At 41.5% G+C, this 23,565-nt stretch overlaps 1 pseudogene; it reads left to right on the forward strand.

The window, feature by feature from the left end:
• The first annotated feature begins 18,761 nt into the window (after positions 1–18,761).
• Positions 18,762–22,057, forward strand: LOC143793895 (RNA-binding protein with multiple splicing 2-like; annotated as a pseudogene).
• The last annotated feature ends 1,508 nt before the right edge of the window (positions 22,058–23,565 follow it).

Genomic DNA, 23,565 nt, shown 5'->3' on the forward strand with positions numbered 1-23,565 from the left:
GACTTTTGACAAAGTCGGGTTTCGCAAAACCCGACTCGATCCGAAAAAAGTTAAAGTCGCTCAACTCTACATAGTACCCTGTTCTTCACCTTGAGGCGACGGAGCGTCACCGCAAGGTAAACAGACATGCTACGTTCTAAAATGACATGCCACATGTCCGTAAATGCAGGGCTGCCGGATGCGTGTTTGCACGCATAGTGGAGACGGTATTTCATAAAATCCCCTCCACTATGCTGTAACATCTGGACTCTGCGAGTTGAACGCAGCGGTTGTACACAGCATTCAATTCGCAACTAATCCGGATGTAGCCCGGACCGTGGACACGCACCCTTAGATTTCTGGGAGGTAACTTTTTCTTTTTCTTTTGGTTTTCCTTAGTTTTCCCTACTCAATATGAATGTATTTTAGTTTCTCTCCCTGGGTTTTGTATCTTACTTCCCACTTTTCTCTTCCCTTGTTGCACTGTGCTGTGGCCTCCCCTCTGATCACTCAGGAGGTACAAGAAAAACCCTCAATGGCGTTTTAGTGAGTTAGGTCTGAGCTGATTTTTTTTTTGTGCAGTTAGTGTCTTTCTAGTCTGTACAGGGACCAGTTGGATGTAGGTGCGGCTTCTCCCTGTGGTTGAACTTCCCTTTTATCGTTACCCATGTGTAAGTGTGTACACGTTCACAACACTGGATCAATAATGAGGAATAACATACAATAGTATTACACCACTGTTACACCCGGTCCCTGTCCTGTACCTTCGCAGAGTCCCCATCAGGACTCCCACTCTGTGCTGGCCCCAAGCCATCCTGCTGCAGCCTCTGCTTCCTCTCTTCCCCCTGCTTCCTAGCGCACGGCCAGCAGGTTCTCGGGTAGAGTGTTGAGGTTGCGCGCGCACTCCCTGACTCTTAAAGAGACAGCGTACATTTTTCGAAAAGTACTTCTGACCAATGGCGTATTAGTAATTACTATTTCTAGCCCCTCTGCCACAGGGAGGGTGCAGGAGCAACAAGTTGCTAGCTTCCGGTTTCGGCTAGTGTGTGATTTAGCTTCTGATGTGTTCTGCCAGTGCTCCGCTTACACTGTTTGTCTCCGCAGACTATCAGCTACCTGTTACCCGGCTATCCTGGACGAAGTCCATTCTGTCTACGCCAGTTCCGTCTCATCCCGCCATTCAGCTATCCGTACCTCTGGACAATGCCAGTACCACCTGTGCCAGCTCCTACCCGTACACCCGGAACCCACCGGTCAGCTCTACGACATCTGTTAACCCTGCTTGTCCATCTGTCCCGCTGGGACAGCTGCCACCTGTCTGGGGTCTAACTGGAGGTAGCACCCATGTCCCCCAGGCTTTCCATTACGATCCTGTTCGAGGGGACTTACCACGGGTGCCTGGGGCTCACGTAGTCATGCCCCCTTCAGAGCCCCCCAGACCGTGGTCCCGAGGTTCCACAAAAATATCAATAAAAAACGAATGTGAACTTTACCACCTGTGCCTCTGCTTCCATTCGTTATAACCACAATTAGTATTAATACTTATAACTGGGAAGAACAGAGTGTCAGGGAAAATATAAATAGGGAGCTATGCTCAGAAATTGATCTGCTGACAAGCCCTGACACTGGTTGCACAGAAAGACCAACTTTACATATTTAAACCCATATATGAGCTGCATAAAAATACTAATTGAAACATGATCTATACAGAGCAACTGGGTGGTATGTGTCCTACTTAGTAGCAGAGTAGAATGCTCTGCTAATCGAGTGACAAGCTGGGCACTAAACATACTACCCAGCGATTATGTTAGGACCACCTCCCTCTTTCAATGCCATTTGCAGAGTCATACAGGGTGGTGGACAAAGGCCAGGAAAATGCTAAAAAGAGAGTATTTTTCAGAGCACCTAGGGATGAGCTGCCAAATATTGCACATTGTAACTCTCTTTTTAAAGAATAGAAATTGTTGCCATTATTCAACTGCTTGGCCCTTATGCATCATTGTATCTCTTATCCTTTTTTGTAAATCAGAGTATTTGGGGATTAATTTGGAGTGTTTACTACTCTTCTATAAATACCTCCTATGTCAATGCTACTCTAGACTGTAGAGAAGTGTTCTTAAGAATTAGCGCCACCTGTTGGAAATAGCGATCCTACAAATCACAATCAACCCTTTAACGAGTCGTGCAATATGACTTAGGATAAAAGCCAAATCAGTATCTCAATTCGCAGACACGGTGTTTCGGGCTGTTGGCCCTCGTCAGTGTGAAGCATGAGAACTGATTTGGCTAGGTGAGAGGCTCTGGACTGGGGTCTAAGGGGTAACGTTTCTCCTTATGGAGAGTGACATACCAGCTGGCTTGTCAAGGTAAGGAGGCTTATTCGCCGTGCAATGCTCCTCTGGGAAATTAAATATGCAAATTGCCTCTTCTGAGAAAAAGAGGACTTAACTCTATAGCGCCACCTGTTGGAAATAGCGATCCTACAAATCACAATCAACCCTTTAATGAGTCGTGCAATATGACTTAGGATAAAAGCCAAATCAGTATCTCAATTCGCAGACACGGTGTTTCGGGCTGTTGGCCCTCGTCAGTGCGAAGCATGAGAACTGATTTGGCTAGGTGAAAGGCTCTGGACTGGGGTCTAAGGGGTAATGTTTCTCCTTATGCAGAGTGACATACCAGCTGGCTTGTCAAGGTAAGGAGGCTTATTCGCCGTGCAATGCTCCTCTGGGAAATTAAATATGCAAATTGCCTCTTCTGAGAAAAAGAGGACTTAACTCTATAGCGCCACCTGTTGGAAATAGTGATCCTACAAATCACAATCAACCCTATAGAGTTAAGTCCTCTTTTTCTCAGAAGAGGCAATTTGCATATTTAATTTCCCAGAGGAGCATTGCACGGCGAATAAGCCTCCTTACCTTGACAAGCCAGCTGGTATGTCACTCTCCATAAGGAGAAACGTTACCCCTTAGACCTTAAGAATTAGAAGTTTCTATGTGCTCTAAATTTATAGCAGAGTTGGGCTTCTTCCAATCTGAAGAGACTTCACACTCTTTTCTGCATTTTTATTCTCAAGCTTGTCCATTATTTTGTTTGGGTACCAAATCTGGAATCCACATCCTCAAAATATTTGCTTTAAAGATAAAAGATACTGAAAATGTTAACCAAAATGTAGTAGACATAATGATCCTCCCAAATGGCCTTTTCTGCTGGATGCCAGGAATCCAATCTTAGTGGTAATATGCTAATAGTCAAGTCTAATTTCTTTTTATATGACTCTGAACCTGCAGTATGAATAATTTCTAAAATAAAAATGGGAAGCCCCAACACCCTAACATAGTTTTCAGGCACATTGTGAAAAGAGCCTTAGAGCCTAAAAATCTGCTTCAGTTGCTGAGTTCAGCATATTAACTGTATGGATATATCAAAAAGTCATTAGGAAAGACAAGGGAAGGTCTCATATATTAACAGCTCATGCCATATATAGTTTTCCATTTTTTACCAGTATAAAATGTCTTATGTCTCCATAAAGTGATATAGAAAGTGCTGCATTTTTGACAGTAGAAAATGGAAAATTTCTTGTTTTACTTTTCACTTTAGCTAAACCAGCAACAAAACTACAAAGCTATTAATCTTTCATTAGGTTAAAGGGATGAAAAGGAATCACTTATAGTATCATTCTTTCTTTACACCACAAGCTAGCATACCCCCTACTAACTTCAAACGCTCTGAAGAGAACTTGGTTAACTTTGCTGGCAGCAAACCAAAAAGAGGTTTACTTTAGTTCCGTAATGTATTCCAAACTATAACACAGGCATCAAACTGCACTATAAAAGTCACAGTAGATGGAAAATATTATTGTAGCCATGCCATACAATTGATCCATGAGTGCCTACAGTACACTTACAAAGGTGAGACTGCGTGGGTAGAGTATGTCAGTATTTAAGAAACAATTTCCAAAGCAAATATGAATGTTATTAATTTTTAGAGCCCCATTGATCCCATGGTGCTATACACGTGAAAAGGGGTTTAAACAAAAAATAGAAATATACTGTATATTAAATTGAACCGACTAAAAGACTGGAACAGAGGGTAGAGGGTCCTGCCCTTGGGGGCTAACAATCTATAGGATAATCGAGAAAGAAACAGTAGGTTGGGGGGTTGCATCCGCTCTGGTGGTGGTGAGGTGGCAATGTGGTCATTGCATGTTGTAAGCTTTATTGAACAGGTGGGTTTTCAAGTTTCATCTGAAAGGAAAGGAGATTACATGTGGGAAGATATCAGGAGATTTATTGAGGAGACAGATTATGAATAGATTATAGGTCAATGTTGGACATTTCAACAGAATACGTTTCAGGAATTGGGAGCCAATGAAGGGATCTGCATCGGGGAGAAATGGAGGAGTAGCAAGAAAAGTATATTAGTCAGGCAGCAGAGTTAAGGATGAACTGGAGAGGTACGAGAGTGTTAGCAGGGAGGCTATAGAGAAGGATATTGCAGTAGTTAAGGGAGGGGATAATGAGGGCATGCACTAACATTTTCATAGATTCAGGGTTGAGGAAAGGATGGATTTTGGAAATATTTTTAAATGTGAGCCATCAGGAGACAGTGAGGGCATGGACATGAGGTTTGCAAAACAGGGCAGATTCAAGAGTTAGTCCGAGGCAGCAGACACCCAGTACAAGGAAAAGTGTGATGTAATTTATTGTGATTGATTGATTGGCTAGGTGAGTTGAGTGGGATGACAAATGATGAGTTTACATTGAGCTCTAGGAAGTTTGAGGAGATAAAGTACATGGCTAATAAACAATCTGGGATTTTTGACAGCAGAGAGGTAACGACTGTACTAGAGAGGAAGATCAGAGTGCCATCAGTGTATAAGTAAAACTGGAAGCCATGGGACATTATGAGTTGTCCCAGGCCAAATGCTATAGATGGAGAAGAGTAGGGGGTCCCAAGCCAGATCTTTGAGGGGCACTAACAGAGAAAGGGTGAGATGAAGAGGAAGTATGGCAAAAGAAGTGTCACAAGGAAGTTTCCTCAAACATCTCCAACTGTCATGGTGGCGTCAGGGTCTGTGGATTCCACAGATTCAGAAAATCCTCCTTATGACACCATAGATAGCTGTGATCAGCACAGAGTGACTCCCGTGTCGACCTCTAGATCTTTGCTGAACTTAGCTTCTTGATTGCCTGTGGTCACAAGTTGCAGGAGAAGCAGTCATGTCTGATCTTTTACTATTTAAGGGGAATTTGTCACCTCATTTTTTGCATATAAGCTGCGGCCACCGCCATTAGGGGCTTATCTACAGCATTCTTTGTAAACTGAAAGATAAGAAAAACAAGTTAGATTTTGCTCACCAAGGGATGGTCCGGTGCGGTCTGGGTTCGATGGGCGTGTAGGTTCAGGTCCAGTGCCTCCCATCTTCATGCGATGACGTCCTCTTACTTGCTTCTGTCGTGGCTCCTGCGAAGGCGTACTGATTTGCCCTGAGGGCAGCGTAAAGTACTGCAGTGCGCAGGCGCTGGGCCTCTCTGACCTTTCCCGGCGCCTGTGCACTGTGGTACTTTGCTATGTCCTCAAGAGGGCAGAGAATTACGCCTGTGCAGGAGTCGCAACAGAATCAAGGAAGAGGACGTCATCGCATGAAGATGGGAGGCACCGGACCTGGACCCGCGATGCCCATCGGACCTGAACCGAACTGGGCCCGCCCCAGGGTGAGTATAATCTAACTTGTTTTTCTTATCTTTCAGGTTACATCGGGGGCTTATCTAGAATGCTGTAGATAAGTCCCTAATGGCGATGACCACAGCTTATATGCGAAAAATGAGGTGACAGATTCCCTTTAAGCTGGCGCCATGGATCAGGGGATGCCAGCAATAGTTTTCTCTGTACAATTCTAGGAAAGGTGGATACATTCCGGTGTACAGGTTATTGCCAAAGTAGTTGCAAGTGGTGGTGGTTAACCCTTTCTTTTTTCCCTCATTATCTTTATAACACTTTGTTGCTTCTCAGGCTTTACACTTTATGTCCCTTAGTGTATTTTCCTTAGAGTATGATGTGTGATTATGTTTCAGTTCTGTCCTGTCTTGTTTTGCCTATCGCCATGCAAATTTCAGACTAGCGCTGCTTATTAGCATAGTAAGGAATGAGGCACAGGCATCTCCACCTTCAAGAGCAGTACTAGGTGCATGGATAGCTAAAGACACCTAGCCTGAGGGTGGGGCTAGGAGCACACTTACATCCCACAGTCACACCATGACAGGAAGATGCTATACATGCGGTTAGAAAGGTATGAGGAGATCCAGGAGAGGACAAGGTCTTTGATGCTATGGGAATAGGGGATCTGTAGTAGGAGGGAGTAAACAACTGTGTCGAAGAGAGAGGAGAGGTCTAGGAGAAGAAGTACAGAGAATTGTCTGTTAGCTTTGGCAGAAAGTTGCTAGTCATTTTGGATAGGGCAGTTTTAGTGAAGTGGTGGGGATGAGACCTGGATTGTAGGTTGTTTAAGATAGAGTTAGAATGAGAGGTTGGAAGAAAGCTTGATGTGGACTTCCTGTTTGAGAAGTTTGGAGGTGAACTGGAGCAGCGATATGGGATGATAGATGGACATAGAGGTAGAGTTGAAGTATGGTTTCTTTGGGATTGTTGCTTGTTTGAAAGCAGAAGGGAAGGGGGCCAACGGTTAAATATAGGTTGAAGAGATGAAAAAATTCAAGTGCGCACGCGGTGAGGTGTGATTTGGAGAGAAAATGAGTAAGCTCTCATTCAGTAATGAAGGTGAGGAGGATGATTGGGGAAGGGCCAAGGCTCTGTGTGTGTATATATACTGTATATATATATATATATATATATATATATATATATATATATAGTAGTGCAGTGATGAGGCAGTGACCCAGCAAAGTTCAAAGCAAAACGTCTCTTTAATGTTCAACTAAAAAAAGACACAGCACATGATATCTTTCGGATCGCAGCTGGGCACATATCCTCTGGATTACAGTCACTAAACACGCCAGTCCACCTCTGATCAGTTGCCGTGGGCGACATCACTGTCATATTAATATCTCTTTACTCACGGCATTGCACAGTACACAATATACTCCAGATCACAGCTGGGAACCATATCCTCCAGTTTACAGTCCCTAAACACACGAGCCCACCTCCTGAGACCTGTTGCCGTGGGCTTTTCAACTGCCTTGGCTGTTTGGCTCCGCTGGCCTGTGTTGCCTCACATAGGTGGAGTGCTGCAGAGCCTTTTGTTCTGTACTCCTACAAACACCAGACTGACACTGACTCTGAACTTGATACACCCAAACCCTTTACTGCAGGGCTTTTTACAAGCAACCGCCCCGGGGGAGGAAACGGACCAACCCCACTACCATCCTGTAGTCTGTTTAAAAAATAAAAGCCCAGCAGGTTTTCTTAAATCTGCATTGGACAGATAGCCAGTTCAAGACCAATACTCCCTTTTATACAGCATTGCAATCACAGCTACGCCTGTGACTGCAATGCACTCCCGTAGCCTCAATACGCCTCCGTGCGCATCCTGGGGGGAACATACAGTGGCCCTCACAAGTGACACTGGTCACTGCCTCACAATATACAAACAGTTGTGCTCAAAAGTTTACATACCCTGGCAGAATTTTTGCTTTCTTGGCCTTTTTTTCAGAGAATATGAATGATAACAGCAACATTTTTTCTCCACTCATGGTTAGTGGTTGGGTGAAGCCATTTATTGTCAAGCTACTGTGTTTTCTCTTTTTAATTCATAATGACAACCCAAAATAACCGTGATCAAAAGTTCACATACCCTATTTCTTAATTCCGTGTATTGCCCCCTCTAACATCAATGACACCTTGAAGTCTTTTGTGGTAGTTGTGGATGAGGTTCTTTATTTTCACAGATGGTAAAGTTGACCATTTTTATTTAACATAAAAGAAATTGACATGTTACAGATTTCAAAATCGCACACCACAGGTCAGTTTACACAGCGTATAAAAAAGCAGAGTGAGATTTTTTAAATCCCATTCAAACCAAATGGCTACCATGGCAACCTAGCATGCATTGGGGCCCCTAAAAGTTGATTGCCGAGGGAGATAAGGATCTGGCACCTGCAATATCAGACTGCCTATCCTTTTGTTCTGTAAGAGATAAGTTGCCACCAGAGATGTCTGACAGTGGCTCTCTGATAAAGAACATAGAAGCGCTAGGAGGGGCGAACGCTTCTGTGTATGGGAGACTAGGGTGAAACTGCTGCTGACTCAACAATTGGCTGAATCATTGTTTGGCTGACAGCTTTCTAAAGTGTATGGGGGATTTAGTTAAACACTTGTTTGTCTGACATACTGCAATATGGCCTACTTCAAACGGCTGTATTTTTAATCTTTATATTGTCCATGTACAACGGACTACACAATGACCCTACAATGATCTATTGTCAAGTGTTACAAATTAAAGGCAACCTATCACCATGAAAATGGAGTTGAATCTGCAGCCATCATGTTACAGAGCAGAGCAGGGCTGAGCAGATTGATAAATAGTTTTGTGAGAAAAGATTCAGTATAATCTACATTTTAATAATTTAAATCTCTGATCGTTTTGGGATTTTTGGTCCAGAGGGCAGTCCTATCTGTGACTGACAGCTTTCTGTATTTGCTCACGTATACAAAAAAAGCTGTTCAATCACTGATGGTACCACTCACTGGACCAAGAAAATCACAGAAAAAAACAAAGGTTTAACTGAGTAAAACACAGGTTATACTGAATCTTTTCTCACAAAGCCATATATTAATGTCCTCAGCTCCCCCATTCTATAACATGGGGTCATTTTCATAGTGACAGGTTCTCTTTAACCCCTTTACCCCCAAGGGTGGTTTGCATGTTAATGACCGGGCCAATTTTTACTATTCTGACCACTGTCCCTTTATGAGGTAATAACTCTGGAACACTTCGATGGATCCCAGTGATTATGACAATGTTTTCTCGTGACATATTGTATGTACTTCATGACAGTGGTAAAATTTCTTCGATATTACTTGCGTTTATTTGTGAAAAAAATGGAAATTTGGGGAAAAAAATTAAATTTCACAATTTTCCAACTTTGAATTTCCATGCCCTTAAATCACAGAGATATGTCACACAAGATACTTAATAAGTAACATTTCCCACATGTCTACTTTACATCAGCACAATTTTGGAACCCAAATTTTTTTTTTGTTAGGGAGTTATAAGGGTTAAAAGTTGATCAGCAATTTCTCATTTTTGCAACACCATTTTGTTTAGGGACAACATCACATTTGAAGTCACTTTGAGGGATCTATGTGATAGAAAATACCCCAAAATGACACTGTTCTAAAAACTGCACCCCTTAAGGTGCTCAAAACCACTTTCAAGAAGTTTATTAACCCTTCAGGTGCTTCACATGAATTTTTAGAATGTTTAAAAAAATGAACATTTAACTTTTTTTCCCAAAATATTTATTTAAGATCCATTTTTTTTATTTCACCAAGGGTAACAGGAGAAATTGGACCACAAAGTTGTTGCACAATTTGTCCTGAGTACACTGATACCCCATATATGCAGGTAAACCACTGGGCGCATAGCAGAGCTAGGAAGGGGAGGAGCGCCATTTGACTTTTCAATGCAAAAGTGCTTCACAGAAGTTTATAACGTACAGTCGTAAAAATAAAAAATCATATTTTTTAACAAAAATGATCTTTTCGCCCCCAATTTTTTATTTTTGCAAGGGTAACAGGAGAAATTGGACCCAAAATATTGTTTTCCAATTTGTCCTTAGTACGCCGATACCCTATATGTGGGGGTAAATCAGTGTTTGGGTGCACAGCAGAGCTCGTAAGTGAAGGAGCACCATTTGATTTTTTCAACCAGAATTGTCTGGAATTGAGATCGGACGCCATGTCATGTTTGGAGAGCCCCTGATGTACCTAAACAGTAGAAACCCCTCACAAGTGACCCCATATTGGAAACTAGACCCCCAAGGAAGTTATCTAGATGTGTTGTGAGAACTTTGAACCCCAAAGTGTTTCACTAAAGTTTATAACGCAGAGCCGTGAAAATAAAAAATCATTTTTTCCCACAAAAAGATATTTTAGCCCCCAAATTATTATTTTCACAAGGGTAACAGGAGAAATTGGACCCCAAAAGTTGTTGTCCAATTTGTCCTGAGTACGCTGATGCCCCATTTGTGGGAGAAAACAACTTTTTGGGCACACGTCGGTGCTCGGAAAGAAAGTAGTGACGTTTTGGAATGCAGACTTTGATGGAATGGTCTGCAGGTGTCATGTTGCATTTGCAGAGCCACTGTGCCTAAACAGTAAAAAAAACACAAGTGATGCCATTTTGGAAACTAGACCCCTCAAGGAACATATCTAGATGTGTTGTGAGAACTTTGAACCAAGTGTTTCACTAAAGTTTATAACCCAGAGCCGTGAAAAGAAAAAATAATTTTTTCCCGCAAAAATGATTTTTTTAGCCCCCAAATTTTTATTTTTCCAAGGGTAACAGGGAAAAATGGAACACCAAAAGTTGTTTTCCAATTTGTCCTGAGTGCACTGATACCCCATATGTGGGGGTAAACCACTGTTTGGGCTCACGGCAGAGCTCGGAAGGGAAGGAGCATCGTTTGACTTTTTCAATGCAGAATTGGCTGGAATTGAAATCGGACGCCATGTCGTGTTTGGAGAGCCCCTGGTGTGCCTAAACAGTGGAAACCCCCCATTCTAATTCCAACCCTAACCCCAACACACCCCTAATCCTAATCCCAACCCTAACCAGAACCCTAACCACACCCCTAACCCGAACACACCCCTAACTCTAATCCCAACCCTAACCATAACCCTGACCACAAACCTAACCCTGACACACCCCTAACCCTTATCCCAACCACAAACTTAATCCGAACCCTAATCCAAACCCTAACTTTAGTCCCAACCCTAACCCTAACTTTAGCCTCAACCCTAACAATAACTTTAGCCCCAACCCTAACCCTAACTTTAGCCCTAACCCTAATGGGAAAATGGAAATAAATACTTTTTTTATTTTATTATTTTTCCCTAACTAAGGAGGTGATAAAGGGGGGTTTGATTTACTATTTATAGCAAGTTTTATATTTGGCAGCTGTCACACACTAAAAGATGCTTTTTATTGCAAAAAATAGTTTTTGCATCACCACATTTATGGAGTTCACTAAAGGGTATAAATAGTGTAACAGTTTTATAGGTTGGGTTGTTGTGGACATGGCGATGCTAAATACGTGTACTTTTATTGTTTTTTTTATTTACATAAAGAAATGCATTTATTGGAAAAATATTTATTTTTATTTTTTTATTTATTTAGGAATTTAAAAAATATATTTTTACACATGCTAATATTTTTGTTAACTTTTTTAGATTGTCCCAGGATGGGACATCACTATATAAAAACAGATCGCTGATCTGACACTTTGCACTGTACTGTAATAAATAAATAAATAATAATCTTTATATAGCGCTAACATATTTTTTGCTCACATTATCATCGTTGTCCCCAATTGGGCACACAATCTAAATTCCCTATCAGTATATCTTTGCAATGTGGGACGAAATCAGAGTTCCCGGAGGAAACCTACGCAAATACGGGGAGAGCATACAAACTCCTTGATGTTGTCCTTGGTGTGATTTGAACCCAGGACTCGAGCTGAGCCACCGTGCTGCCTTTAGTGCCTTAGTGCACTTAGTGCCGGGTGTCAGCTTTGACAATCAGCTGACACCCAGCCGCGATCAGTCGCGCTTCCCCCGTGAGTGCAGTTGATTGCCTGTGACATACTATTCATCCATGGGAAGTAAGTCCCAGGTCACATGGATGGAATAGTATGTCTGATGGCAGAAAGGGGTTAAAGGGATTTTCCCACAAAAAAACCAAACATTCATTTTAATCAATAGATCTCGGAATAATAATAATTTCCACAATTGGATGTGTTTAAATGAAATATCCCTATGCTGAGATAATCTTATAAATGTGCCACTGCTGTGTACTATGTAATGGCTGTGTCTTACCGTGCAGGCAATGTTCGTGTATGGTTGGAAACAGCCATTACACAGTACACAGCAGAGGCACATTTATAAGATTATCTCACAACAGGGACATTTCATTTAAACACATTCAATTGTGTAAATTATTATTATTCCAAGATCTATTGATTAAAATTAACTTTTGTTAGTGGGAAAACCCCTTTAAGGATTGCTACTTCAGGATCAGAGCCACCATCAGTACATGAATACATTACCAAGCTTAAAACAGCAATCAACTGTAATGTCAAGTCATCCTCTGCTATATACAATTGTATCACATGAACCTGCAACCACCAGTATGACCCTAAAAATGGTAAAAAGACAATGAAAGCTGTTGTTACCAGCCATTATCAGATGGCATATCATACAGGAACCATAGTACGATGAGACACAGGCTTAAACACTCATAGGTGAAGGGCAATCTGGATGGAAGGCATGAGAGATGACATTATATTACAATGAATTGAGGGTGGAGAGGTACGAGAGAGGAAATTATAATGAATTGAGGGTGGGAGGGAGGAGATAACATGATGAATTGGAGAAGGGCGGCATGTAAATATAATGAATTGGAGGGGCATATAGTTATAATAAATTAGGGTGTGGGAGGTGCACACTAGTGCGGCTATAGTCCCTGCTGTACTGACCATAGGTTGGTTGTCAATTCCGATGGATGCTCAGTAGATTCCTCTCACTGTGTACTATGCACAGCGACAGTGAGCTCGCTTGTCGGTTCTGATCAGAAATGAAGTCACTTGCGGGGTCGCCGCTGCTCTTGGCTCACTTGTTCTTTACTTACTCTGTGCGTTTTGTTGGCGGATCATCATTTCTGATAGAACAGGTGAGATAGCGCACTGTCACAGTGCATTGAGAAGAACAGTGATCAATAACATGAATCTACTGGCCATCCTTTAGAATTGAAAATTGACGCATGCTCTGTAGAGCAGGAATTAGCACAACGCCTGAAACGGAGGTCAGTGATGATGCTTCATTTCAGGGAGGAGGCAAAGGCTGTGGCAGGGACTTATGCTCTTCCCCCTGATGACGTACTGAGGGAAAGACAGGGAATTTTTCATTAAAGTATATTAGCAAAAAAGATTAGATTATTTATGACATTAAATAGATAAAATAAAATTTAGTTTTGCAACACCCTTTTAAACAAGTATTTTTACTTATTTAAAGGGGTTGGCCCTGTCCCATATTACTTAGCCTTATCTTGTTATATATAGAGCAGTTTGTTATTACATAGTATTTTCTATTGATGTATAGCACTATGTAATTTATAGAGCAGTTCATAAGGGGAAAAAAATGTCATTTTGCATCTTCAGAAGCACACCAGAGCACCTAAGTGTTAATCACCTGACTTATCACATGATCATGTCACATGATACATCAGGTGTTGAGGGGTCCCACACCCTCTAAACAGCCTGGGCCTGCCTAGTTTTAATTTGCCGCACTATTAAAAGGAATTTGTTACCTCATTTTGGCCCTATAAACTGCGGCTTCCACCATTAGGGGCCTCCGATGTAACCTGAAAGATAAGAAAAACAAGTTAGATTATTGTGGCGCCCCTAGGGGTATTTGCCACAAAAATAGTTATTGACACCAAATACAAATATTAAAATAGCAAGACTGCACTACCATCTCCGGCCAGAAGGGGGAGCTCCAGAGACTCCCCTTGATCTATTCTGGTCTGAGAAAAAGACTGGCAGTTGGGTTGAGGAGTTGAAAGTGAGAGGTCGTATAACTGAACTCCTAACAGCCCTATGACGGATTATAGGCCTGTAATACCCATAGTAGGAAAAGAGGAATAGAGAAAAAGGACATTGTGAGAACCGGGTAGCAATAACCTCTACCCAGAATAGGCGCAGAGACGGATACTGGATCCGTGGCTATATTCATTATATATAATACAGCAACCGGAAGGAAGTGAGGTGATATCAGCTTCACCAGGGTAAGACGCAGCAACAGACACAGAGTTCAGCGGTACTCCCAGAGGGGGTAAGCCAACAAAAAAAGGACTCAGGTTGTCCGTCGAACCAGAGCACAGAATAGACAGATTGGGTCGGCAGCCAGTTCACAAACCGCAGGAGGGCCATATAGAAACTGCGCATAATAAGAGGTGGAAATCCTGACAGGGTCAAAATAATTCAGAGTTCTTAAACAGACTCCGGTGACAGTATTGGTTGCAAATCCCTTTTGTTGAAGTAAACTGGTTAAACGTTTCAGCGCCTCAGTCTTTCATTTGGACAATAGCCATCGATCCAGGATCGGGGTCATCACAGCTGAGAGGACCTGCTGCTGATCAAGTAAGTGTCTGTTCCTTCATGATATCCCTTACATTGTGCATCGCCTGAGGCCACAGCACTGGGTCAAGCCACTAGTGACATCCCCCTCAAGAGACGGGCCTCATTGATCTGGTGCTGGGTACCTCGGTCTCCCGGGCGTCACAACATACTCACCCAGGAGCGGTCCGGTGTGGTCCAGGTCCGATGGGCATCGCAGGTCCGGGTTCGGCGCCTCACATCTTCATGCGATGACGTCCTCTTCCTTGCTTCTGTCGCGGCTCCTGTGCAGGCGTAATTCTCTGCCCTCAACAAAGTCTTGCAGTGCGCAGACGCCAGGAAAGGTCAGAGAGGCCCGGCGCCTGTGCACTCCACTACTTTACGCTGCCCTCAACAGGCCAAATCAGTATGCCTGAGCAGGAGCCGCGAAGGAGGATGACGATATCGTATGAAGATGGGAGGCGCCGGACCCGGGCCGCGACCCCATTGGACCCAAACTGGACCGGGACCACTCCAGGGTGAGTATAATCTAACTTGTTTTTCTTATCTTTCAAGTTACATCGGGGGCTTATCTACAGCATTAGAGAATGCTGTGGATAAGCCCCTGATGGCGGTGGCCGCAGTTTATAGGGCCAAAATGAAGTGACAGAGTCCCTTTAAACATTAAAGGAGTAACTTAACCCCTTTACTCCTCAAGCCTGTTTTCACCTTTATGACCAGGCCAAATTTTACAATTCTGATCAGTGTCACTTTATGAGGTAATAACTCTGGAATGATTCAATGGGTCCCACTGATTCTGAGATTGTTTTTTCATGACATATTGTACATTATGATACTGGTAAAATTTGTTCGATATGATTTGCATTTATTTGTGAAAAAATCGGAAATTTGGCTAAAATTTGGAAAAGTTTGCAATTTTCAAACTTTTAATTTTTATGCTCTAAAACCAGGGAGTTATGTCACACAAAACAGTTCATAAATAAGATTTCCCACATGTCTAGTTTACATTAGCACAATTTTTGAAAGTTTTTTGTTATGATTTAGAAGGGTTAAAAAGCGATTTCTAATTTTTCAAACAAAATTTACAAAACTATTTTTTTTAGGGATTGCATCATATTTGAATGAGTTTGAGGGGCCTATATGACAGAAAATACTCAAACGTGACACCATTATGAAAACTGCAACCCGCAAGGTGCTCAAAACAACATTCAATTAACTTTTGAGATGCTTCACAGGAAATAATGAAACCTGGAACTGGATGGTCTGGAAAGGATTGGGGTCACTAGTTTCCTTCTGGATGCCGCAGTGGTCAAGCTCCCTTGAGGGAAGGGCCCCTTCGGGTGACCCAGTAATTCCCTCTATAGTTTACTCGACTCTTGATTTTAGCCACAATATCTCTTCTAGGATTACAAGTTTGATTCTATTAACATATTAATCACAAATAATTGTTTACTAGATGAATCTACGCCATCCGTAAGTTTATGGATACACCTGGTATATAGGAAGAAAATGGCGTGAACTCCGTATATAGTTAGATAGGTGCTGGCTGAACATGGATGATCCAATCAAAAAGTCATAGGTTGAAGAAAACAGCCGCACTCAAGTTTTGAATTTTTGGATGCATTACAAAAGCAGAAATTTATTCAGGTTACCACAATATTAGGCAAACGGCAAAGGGTCTCCGTGGTAGGTATGAGGTAGGTAATGTTTCGACCCCAATAATGGGTCTTTGTCAAACCTCACTAAAAAGCAAGTATATACATAATTAGAGGCGGGGTAAAGTTACAGAAAACAAAAAAAATAAATAAACAACAAGCATGTGAAGAAATGCATGGAACTATATAATTTTGTGGTTGTGGCCTATACACATAATATATACAGATATTTACAAGCATTATACAAAATTATACAGAAATAAATAAACAAGCCCATGTTGATATGTTTGTAGGAGCGTCATTGAGGGCAGACTGTACAATGCATTACGAGGGAGCGAACGGGAGGACTGGCAAAGGGCGTAAAATTACACAGAAATTACATAGAAATGCAATACAATTGATCAATGTCCAGGGCCATAAATCACATACATTGTCTAGACATGTACCCATAATTGCCATTGACTCTGCACTCTTTAGCCAGGGTTATTTTACTCAAGTCGTCCAAGGAATACATCTATAGGTAGAGGCCATGCACTCAGAATGTATTGACTGTTGTGCTAGAGGGTTTGTCCTCTTCTGTGGTTCTTGGACTACCTTGGCTTACACTTTTTGTGGATTGATTTTAAGCTTTTGTTGGGAACATTTTACATAAAATTTGAGATCACATATTTCAGTGATTTACAGGGAATCTCAGATGTAAGTGATCAGCGTAGAACGCAGGATAAATGTGAGCTTCTCCTTACTGCGATCTTTGGGAGGCATAATAAACAAATCAAAAGCAGGTAAAAAATTGGTTTTATTTATTTTTTACGCAGTTAACTGTAAGTGATTAGACAACTTTATTCTTTGAGTCAGTGCAATTACAGAAATTCGAGATTTATAGCCTTTTTTTACATTCGACGAACGTACCTAAACGCCATTAAATTCTGGGAGGCCAAACCACACATATACACAACACCTTAAGGGGTGACAAAAAGCTTCCAAACCGCTAAAATTAGAGGCAGACACCATGAAAAGTGGCATCAATTAACCCTCAGTAGAAATTTGCAAATTGCACAGCAGCAGTCAGCCATAGGCTATGCATAAAGTATCTGGGTCTGGCCCAGTATTTACGGCTTGGAATTTAAGTTTCAATGAGAACATGGTGATTAAGGGAGCCGTGTAAGCCTTCTTAGCTGGGAACCATTATACCTCATACAACACCTCCAATTTATTTTTTCTTCCAGCCACACTCAGATGGCACAACCATCATTTTCATATAGTACTATTAGTAGAAAAATTTAAGGAAAGGAACTTAATTTTTCCATCTTTATTGTCTCCATTGATGACATCCGAGTGCAGTTCACTGTTTTACACGCATCCATAGACTTGAATATCTGTGTGTGGTTCTAGTTGCGGAGCCACTAGCAGCATGCTGTGACTGTTTTCTCATGTTGAGTCGCTGATCTGCACTGACCTATAGTATAACATTGGGCAGAATACTATGCGATAAAAAATTGCATAGCATTCGTCCGAGTTATATGCTCGTGTGAGTGTGCCCTAGAAACTGAGAGCTAGATGGTACCCATCTTGCAATCTCCTGCTAATTAAGAACATCTGGGCCAAATGGGATCAGTGCTGGTTCTAAGTAAACCACAAAAAGAAGGAATAGACCGTGCAATATGCCATAGCTTGCAATAAAAGGAAGCTTGTTAGCATTACAGAAATTAACAGGGTATGGCCTGGCTTCAGCCATGCCTAGGTCTACCACAGTTTCAAGAGTCATTACGTTGCTTTGTTTCTACCAAGTTTAATCAAGGTACCCAGCCAATTATGATATTCCACAGACTTAATACTTCATGCGGTGCAAAGGTGTCTGTGAGTGCTGAGGTGGAGAGTGCAGGAGAAGTGAGGCAGAGTGGGCAGTATAAAGGGTGCCCACTCCGCACCACATTGAAGTTGGGCACAAGCTCTCTCAACTCCAGCTGCAGGCATCACAAGTTGTGCAACTGTAATAATTATAGGGGATAACTCAGGAGACTCTTTGCGTGGAACAAGACAACTACAGGACGCAGTTTTATAAGTGGTAAAGTCTATATTATCACACGGTGATTCAAACAGGTGCAGAGAGAAACTCAAGTCCACAACACTTGGTGCAAATATCAAATGCAGCTCAGCAGTCTATAGAAAACTTCAGAGGAAAATGCAATCACGCAGAAAGTCTATGAAGCACAATCATTCTTGAGGATACTTGACACGAATAAGTCCTTGCTTAGTCCACAACACAGATAGATATGCTTATAAGGCAGTTCAAATAATATCTTAGCTCAACCAGGGAGGTCTGGGTAATAGTCTCAGGTTCTTGCAGAGCAGCAACAGCTTACATGTCCAGCAAATGCAGATGGAAGCAAACACGAGCAGAAGATGAAGGAGGATTACTGGAACTGGTGTATGCAGCAGGAACTCAGAGCAGAGTAGCAGGATAACCCCACAGGTTCACAGGAGCAGGTATATAGCCAGGGAGTCACCAGAGGTCAGGAGCTGGATGCAAGGCAGAATACTCTAGCACAGACTGAAGGCTGGGGTGGAGTTTTATAGCAGGAAGACACAGTGCACATGAGACCAAAGATGCCATCTTGGAAAAGGGCAGTAATGCACAAAAGGTAATAAAAAATGTTCAGAGTCCTGACAGCAACACAGGGGCAAGAAGGGGGCACATTCTCAAGTTTTGCAGGGGACCCCACCACCAGCAACCGTGGACTTTGCAGAGGGATCAGCTGTTGGTCTGTATGCCATGAGTAACCTAAAGTCTAACACTGAGCACAGCAGTAACCTAGAGGAAGAGGTTCGAACAGTCTTCGTCAGTGGCCTTCCAATAGATATCAAACCCAAGGAACTTTACTTGCTATTCTGTCCATTTAAGGGTTATAAATAGTGATGAGTGAATATTCTCATTACTCGAGATTTCCCGAGCACGCTCAGGTGTCCTCAGAGTATTTTTTAGTGCTCGGAGATTTCGTTTTCATCACCGCAGCTGAATGATTTACATCTGTTAGCCAGCTTGATTACATGTGGGGGTTGCCTGGTTGCTAGGGAATCCCCACATGTAATGAAGCTGGCTAAGAGATGTAAATCATTCAGCTGCGGTGAGGAAAACTAAATCTCCGAGCACTAAAAAATACTCAGAGGACACCTGAGCATGCTCGGGAAATCTCGAGTAACGATTATATTAGCTCATCACTAGTTATAAAGGATCACTGAGCAAGCTCACATCAAAACAGCCTATAGGATTTGTCACCTTTGATAATAAGGCTGGTGCAGAAGCTGCAAAGAATGACTTAAACGGTATCCATTTTGATCCAGAGAACCCACAGAGACTAGAGTTCGCAAAGGACAACATAAAGAAGGCTAAGAACTAATCAATGGCTACACCTAACCCCACAAACCTCCACCCTGCACTTGGAGCACACTTACATAGTTACATAGTTACATAGTTATTAAGGTTGAAGGAAGACTTTAAGTCCATCTAGTTCAACCCATAGCCTAACCTAACATGCCCTAACATGTTGATCCAGGGGAAGGCAAAAAAACCCCATGTGGTAAGAGTAAGCTCCACCATGGGGAAAAAAATTCCTTCCCGACCCCACATACGGCAATCAGACTAGTTCCCTGGATCAACGCCTTATCGAGGAATCTAGTGTATATACCCTGTAACATTATACTTTTCCAGAAAGGCATCCAGTCCCCTCTTAAATTTAAGTAATGAATCACTCATTACAACATCATACGGCAGAGAGTTCCATAGTCTCACTGCTCTTACAGTAAAGAATCTGCATCTGTTATTAAGCTTAAACCTTTTTTCCTCCAGACGTAGAGGATGCCCCCTTGTCCCTGTCACCGGTCTATGATTAAAAAGATCATCAGAAAGGTCTTTGTACTGTCCCCTCATATATTTATACATTAACATAAGATCACCCCTTAGCCTTCATTTTTCCAAACTAAATAGCCCCAAGTGTAATAACCTATCTTGGTATTGCAGACCCCCCAGTCCTCTAATAACCTTGGTCGCTCTTCTCTGCACCCGCTCTAGTTCAGCTATGTCTTTCTTATACACCGGAGACCAGAACTGTGCACAGTATTCTAAGTGTGGTCGCACTAGTGACTTGTATAGAGGTAAAATTATGTTCTCCTCATGAGCATCTATGCCTCTTTTAATGCATCCCATTATTTTATTTGCCTTTGTAGCAGCTGCCTGACACTGGCCACTGAATATGAGTTTGTCATCCACCCATACACCCAGGTCCTTTTCATTGACAGTTTTACCCAGAGTTTTAGAATTAAGCACATAGTTATACATCTTATTACTTCTACCCAATTGCATGACCTTACATTTATCCCCATTGAAGCTCATTTGCCATTTATCAGCCCAAGCTCCTAGTTTACATAAATCATCCTGCAATATAAAATTGTCCTCCTCTGTATTGTTTACCCTGCAGAGTTTAGTGTCATCTGCAAATATTGAAATTCTACTCTGAATGCCCCCTACAAGGTCATTAATAAATATGTTAAAAAGAAGAGGGCCCAATACTGACCCCTGTGGTACCCCACTACTAACCGCGACCCAGTCCGAGTGTGCTCCATTAATAACCACCCTTTGTTTCCTATCCCTGAGCTATCTCTCAACCCACTTGCACATATTTTCCCCTATCCCAATTATTCTCATTTTATGTATCAACCTTTTGTGTGGCACCGTATCAAAAGCTTTTGAAAAGTCCATATACACTACATCCACTGGGCTCCCTTGGTCCAGTCCGGAACTTACCTCTTCATAGAAGCTGATCAAATTAGTCTGACATGAACGGTCCCTAGTAAACCCGTGCTGATACTGGGTCATGAGGTTATTCCTCTTCAGATACTCCAGTATAGCATCCCTTAGAATGCCCTCCAGGATTTTACCCACAGTAGAGGTTAAGCTTACTGGCCTATAATTTCCGAGTTCAGTTTTTGTCCCCTTTTTAAATATTGGCACCACATTTGCTATACGCCAGTCCTGTGGTACAGACCCTGTTATTATGGACTCTTTAAAGATTAAAAATAATGGTCTATCAATGACTGTACTTAGTTCCTGCAGTACTCGGGGGTGTATCCCATCCGGGCCCAGAGATTTATCAATTTTTGTGATTTTTAGACGCCGCCGTACTTCCTGCTGGGTTAAGCAGGTAACATTTAATTGGGAATTTTTATCACTAGTCATATTGGCTGCCATGGGATTTTCTTTTGTAAATACTGATGAAAAAAAGTCATTTAGCATATTGGCTTTTTCCTCATCCTCATCCACCATTTCACCCAGACTATTTTTAAGGGGGCCAACACTATCATTTTTTAGTTTCTTACTATTTATGTAGTTAAAGAATATTTTGGGGTTATTTTTGCTCTCTCTGGCAATGAGTCTCTCTGTCTCAATCTTTGCTACCTTGATTTGCTCTTTACAGAATTTATTTAATTTTCTATATTTATTTAATGCCTCATCACTACCTACTTCCTTTAATTCTCTAAATGCTTTCTTTTTGTCACTTATTGCGCCCCTTACAGCTCTATTTAGCCATATTGGTTTCCTCCTATTTCTAATATGTTTATTCCCATACGGTATATACTGTGCACAGGTCCTATCCAGGATGCTAATAAACGTCTCCCATTTTCTTTGTGTACTTTTATGTCTCAGGATATAGTCCCAGTTAATTGCACCAAGATCCTCTCTCATCCGTTGGAAATTTGCCCTCCTGAAGTTTAGTGTCCTTGTCACCCCTCTACTACACATCTTATTAAAGGAGACCTGAAAACTTATTATTTTGTGATCACTATTCCCCCACTTCATTGCACGAGATCCATATGACCTAACGGGTGCTGCACTCACCAGAAGCTTGGTCTCCATGTCCTCTGTACGCCACAGAGCTGGAACCAGCAATCCCTCATGCTGCATTTACATATTGTGCAGCAGCTGCTGCAGCGGTAGCTCTACATGCACAGATGCATTGGTACCCACCATCTGAAGCAACCCAGCAAGGATGGAGGTCTCGCCAGTTCTGCTAAAGTCTCTTTAGGAGGATTGAAGCCCAACCGAGCCCCTCAATGACATTTTTTTTTTCTCTATGAAGTGATGTACCAGACATGAATAATGGTATTCACTGAACATTGTGTTTCTCCATACACCTCTGAATGTTTGGTCCAGATCTCCCAACATGAAGTCTTCATCTCAATTCCCCTACATGAATTATTAAGTCTGTGGAATATCGTAATTGGCTGGGTACCTTGATTAAACTTGATAAAAACAAAGCAACCTAATGACTCTTGAAAATATGCCATAGCTGTAGAAAAATTTGGAAGTAAATAACATTCATTGATCACTCTTTAATATGATTTTTAGGAGGAAGAATAAACAAAAAAGGGCATTTTAGCAATTGTTTTTTTTTTTTTTTAAGCCATTCACTTAATGAGTGATAAAGTTAATTCACTTTAACGAGTGATAACATTTGTGTCAGTACGACTACAGTGATACATAACTGTATATTTTTCTGTGATACTGGCTTTTCCACATTGAGGATAATTTTATAAAAAAAAATGTTTTTGCAGTGTTAAATTTTAAGATCTATAACTTTGTTTATTTTTCTGCTGATAAAGCTGATTGTGGGCTTATATCTTACGGGATGAGATGACGTTTCAGGTATACCATTATTATTTACATATTACTTTTTCGTTCTTTATTTCACGTTTTGTGCAATCATGTGATGAAAATCGTTATTTTTGCTAAGTTTTTTTTATGGTGGTCGCTATAGAGGTTAAATAGCTTGTCAATTTTAGACTATGTTACCACAAGGAGCTTTTGGAACATTTTTAGACTCTGTGTATTTTTTGCTGCATCAAAAACGCAGAGTCTTACAGTTCCAGAAAAGTGGAAGAGAATGATAGAAATGTCATAGCCATGCTGCTTCTTTTTAACACAATGTAAACTGACCCCCTGTGTGTTTCAAATCCACAACATGTCAATTTCTCTTGCGGGTATGCTGAGTTTTCTGTGTGGAATCTCCCCATAGACTTGTATTAGGTACAGAAAATCCACAGGTAAAAGACGCACAAACATTTTAAGTGTGTTTCCACAACAGAAACGCGTCAAAAATGCATGTAGTCTGCACCTAAGAATGTCAATAAAGTTTTGTCAAAGCCAAATACCAGGAAGCAGCAAAACAGCTTTATTTAAAGCATGACACACCAACAAGAGACAAAAAAACAGCAGCATAAAAAACGCATAATAATAAAAGCACACAAAAACGCAATAGAAAACCCCGCAAGTAACCTAATTTAAATAATAGGTGCAGAAATGATGAAGAAATTCTGCAACATCAAAAATTCAACAACTGCTTATTGTATAAATGTAGCATTTTAGACCAGGTCATTCTGGATGCGTCTACACCAAATATGTATTTTTTGTTTATTTTAGTTTTTACATAAAAATTTATTTTTTGGCAATATATTAGCCATGCCAGTTCCACACTGCATCCTCTTTAGCAGAATAAAATATATTTTGCGTCACACAAGCCTGT

This window comes from Ranitomeya variabilis, chromosome 1 (assembly GCF_051348905.1).
Source record: "Ranitomeya variabilis isolate aRanVar5 chromosome 1, aRanVar5.hap1, whole genome shotgun sequence".
NCBI lineage: Eukaryota > Metazoa > Chordata > Amphibia > Anura > Dendrobatidae > Ranitomeya > Ranitomeya variabilis.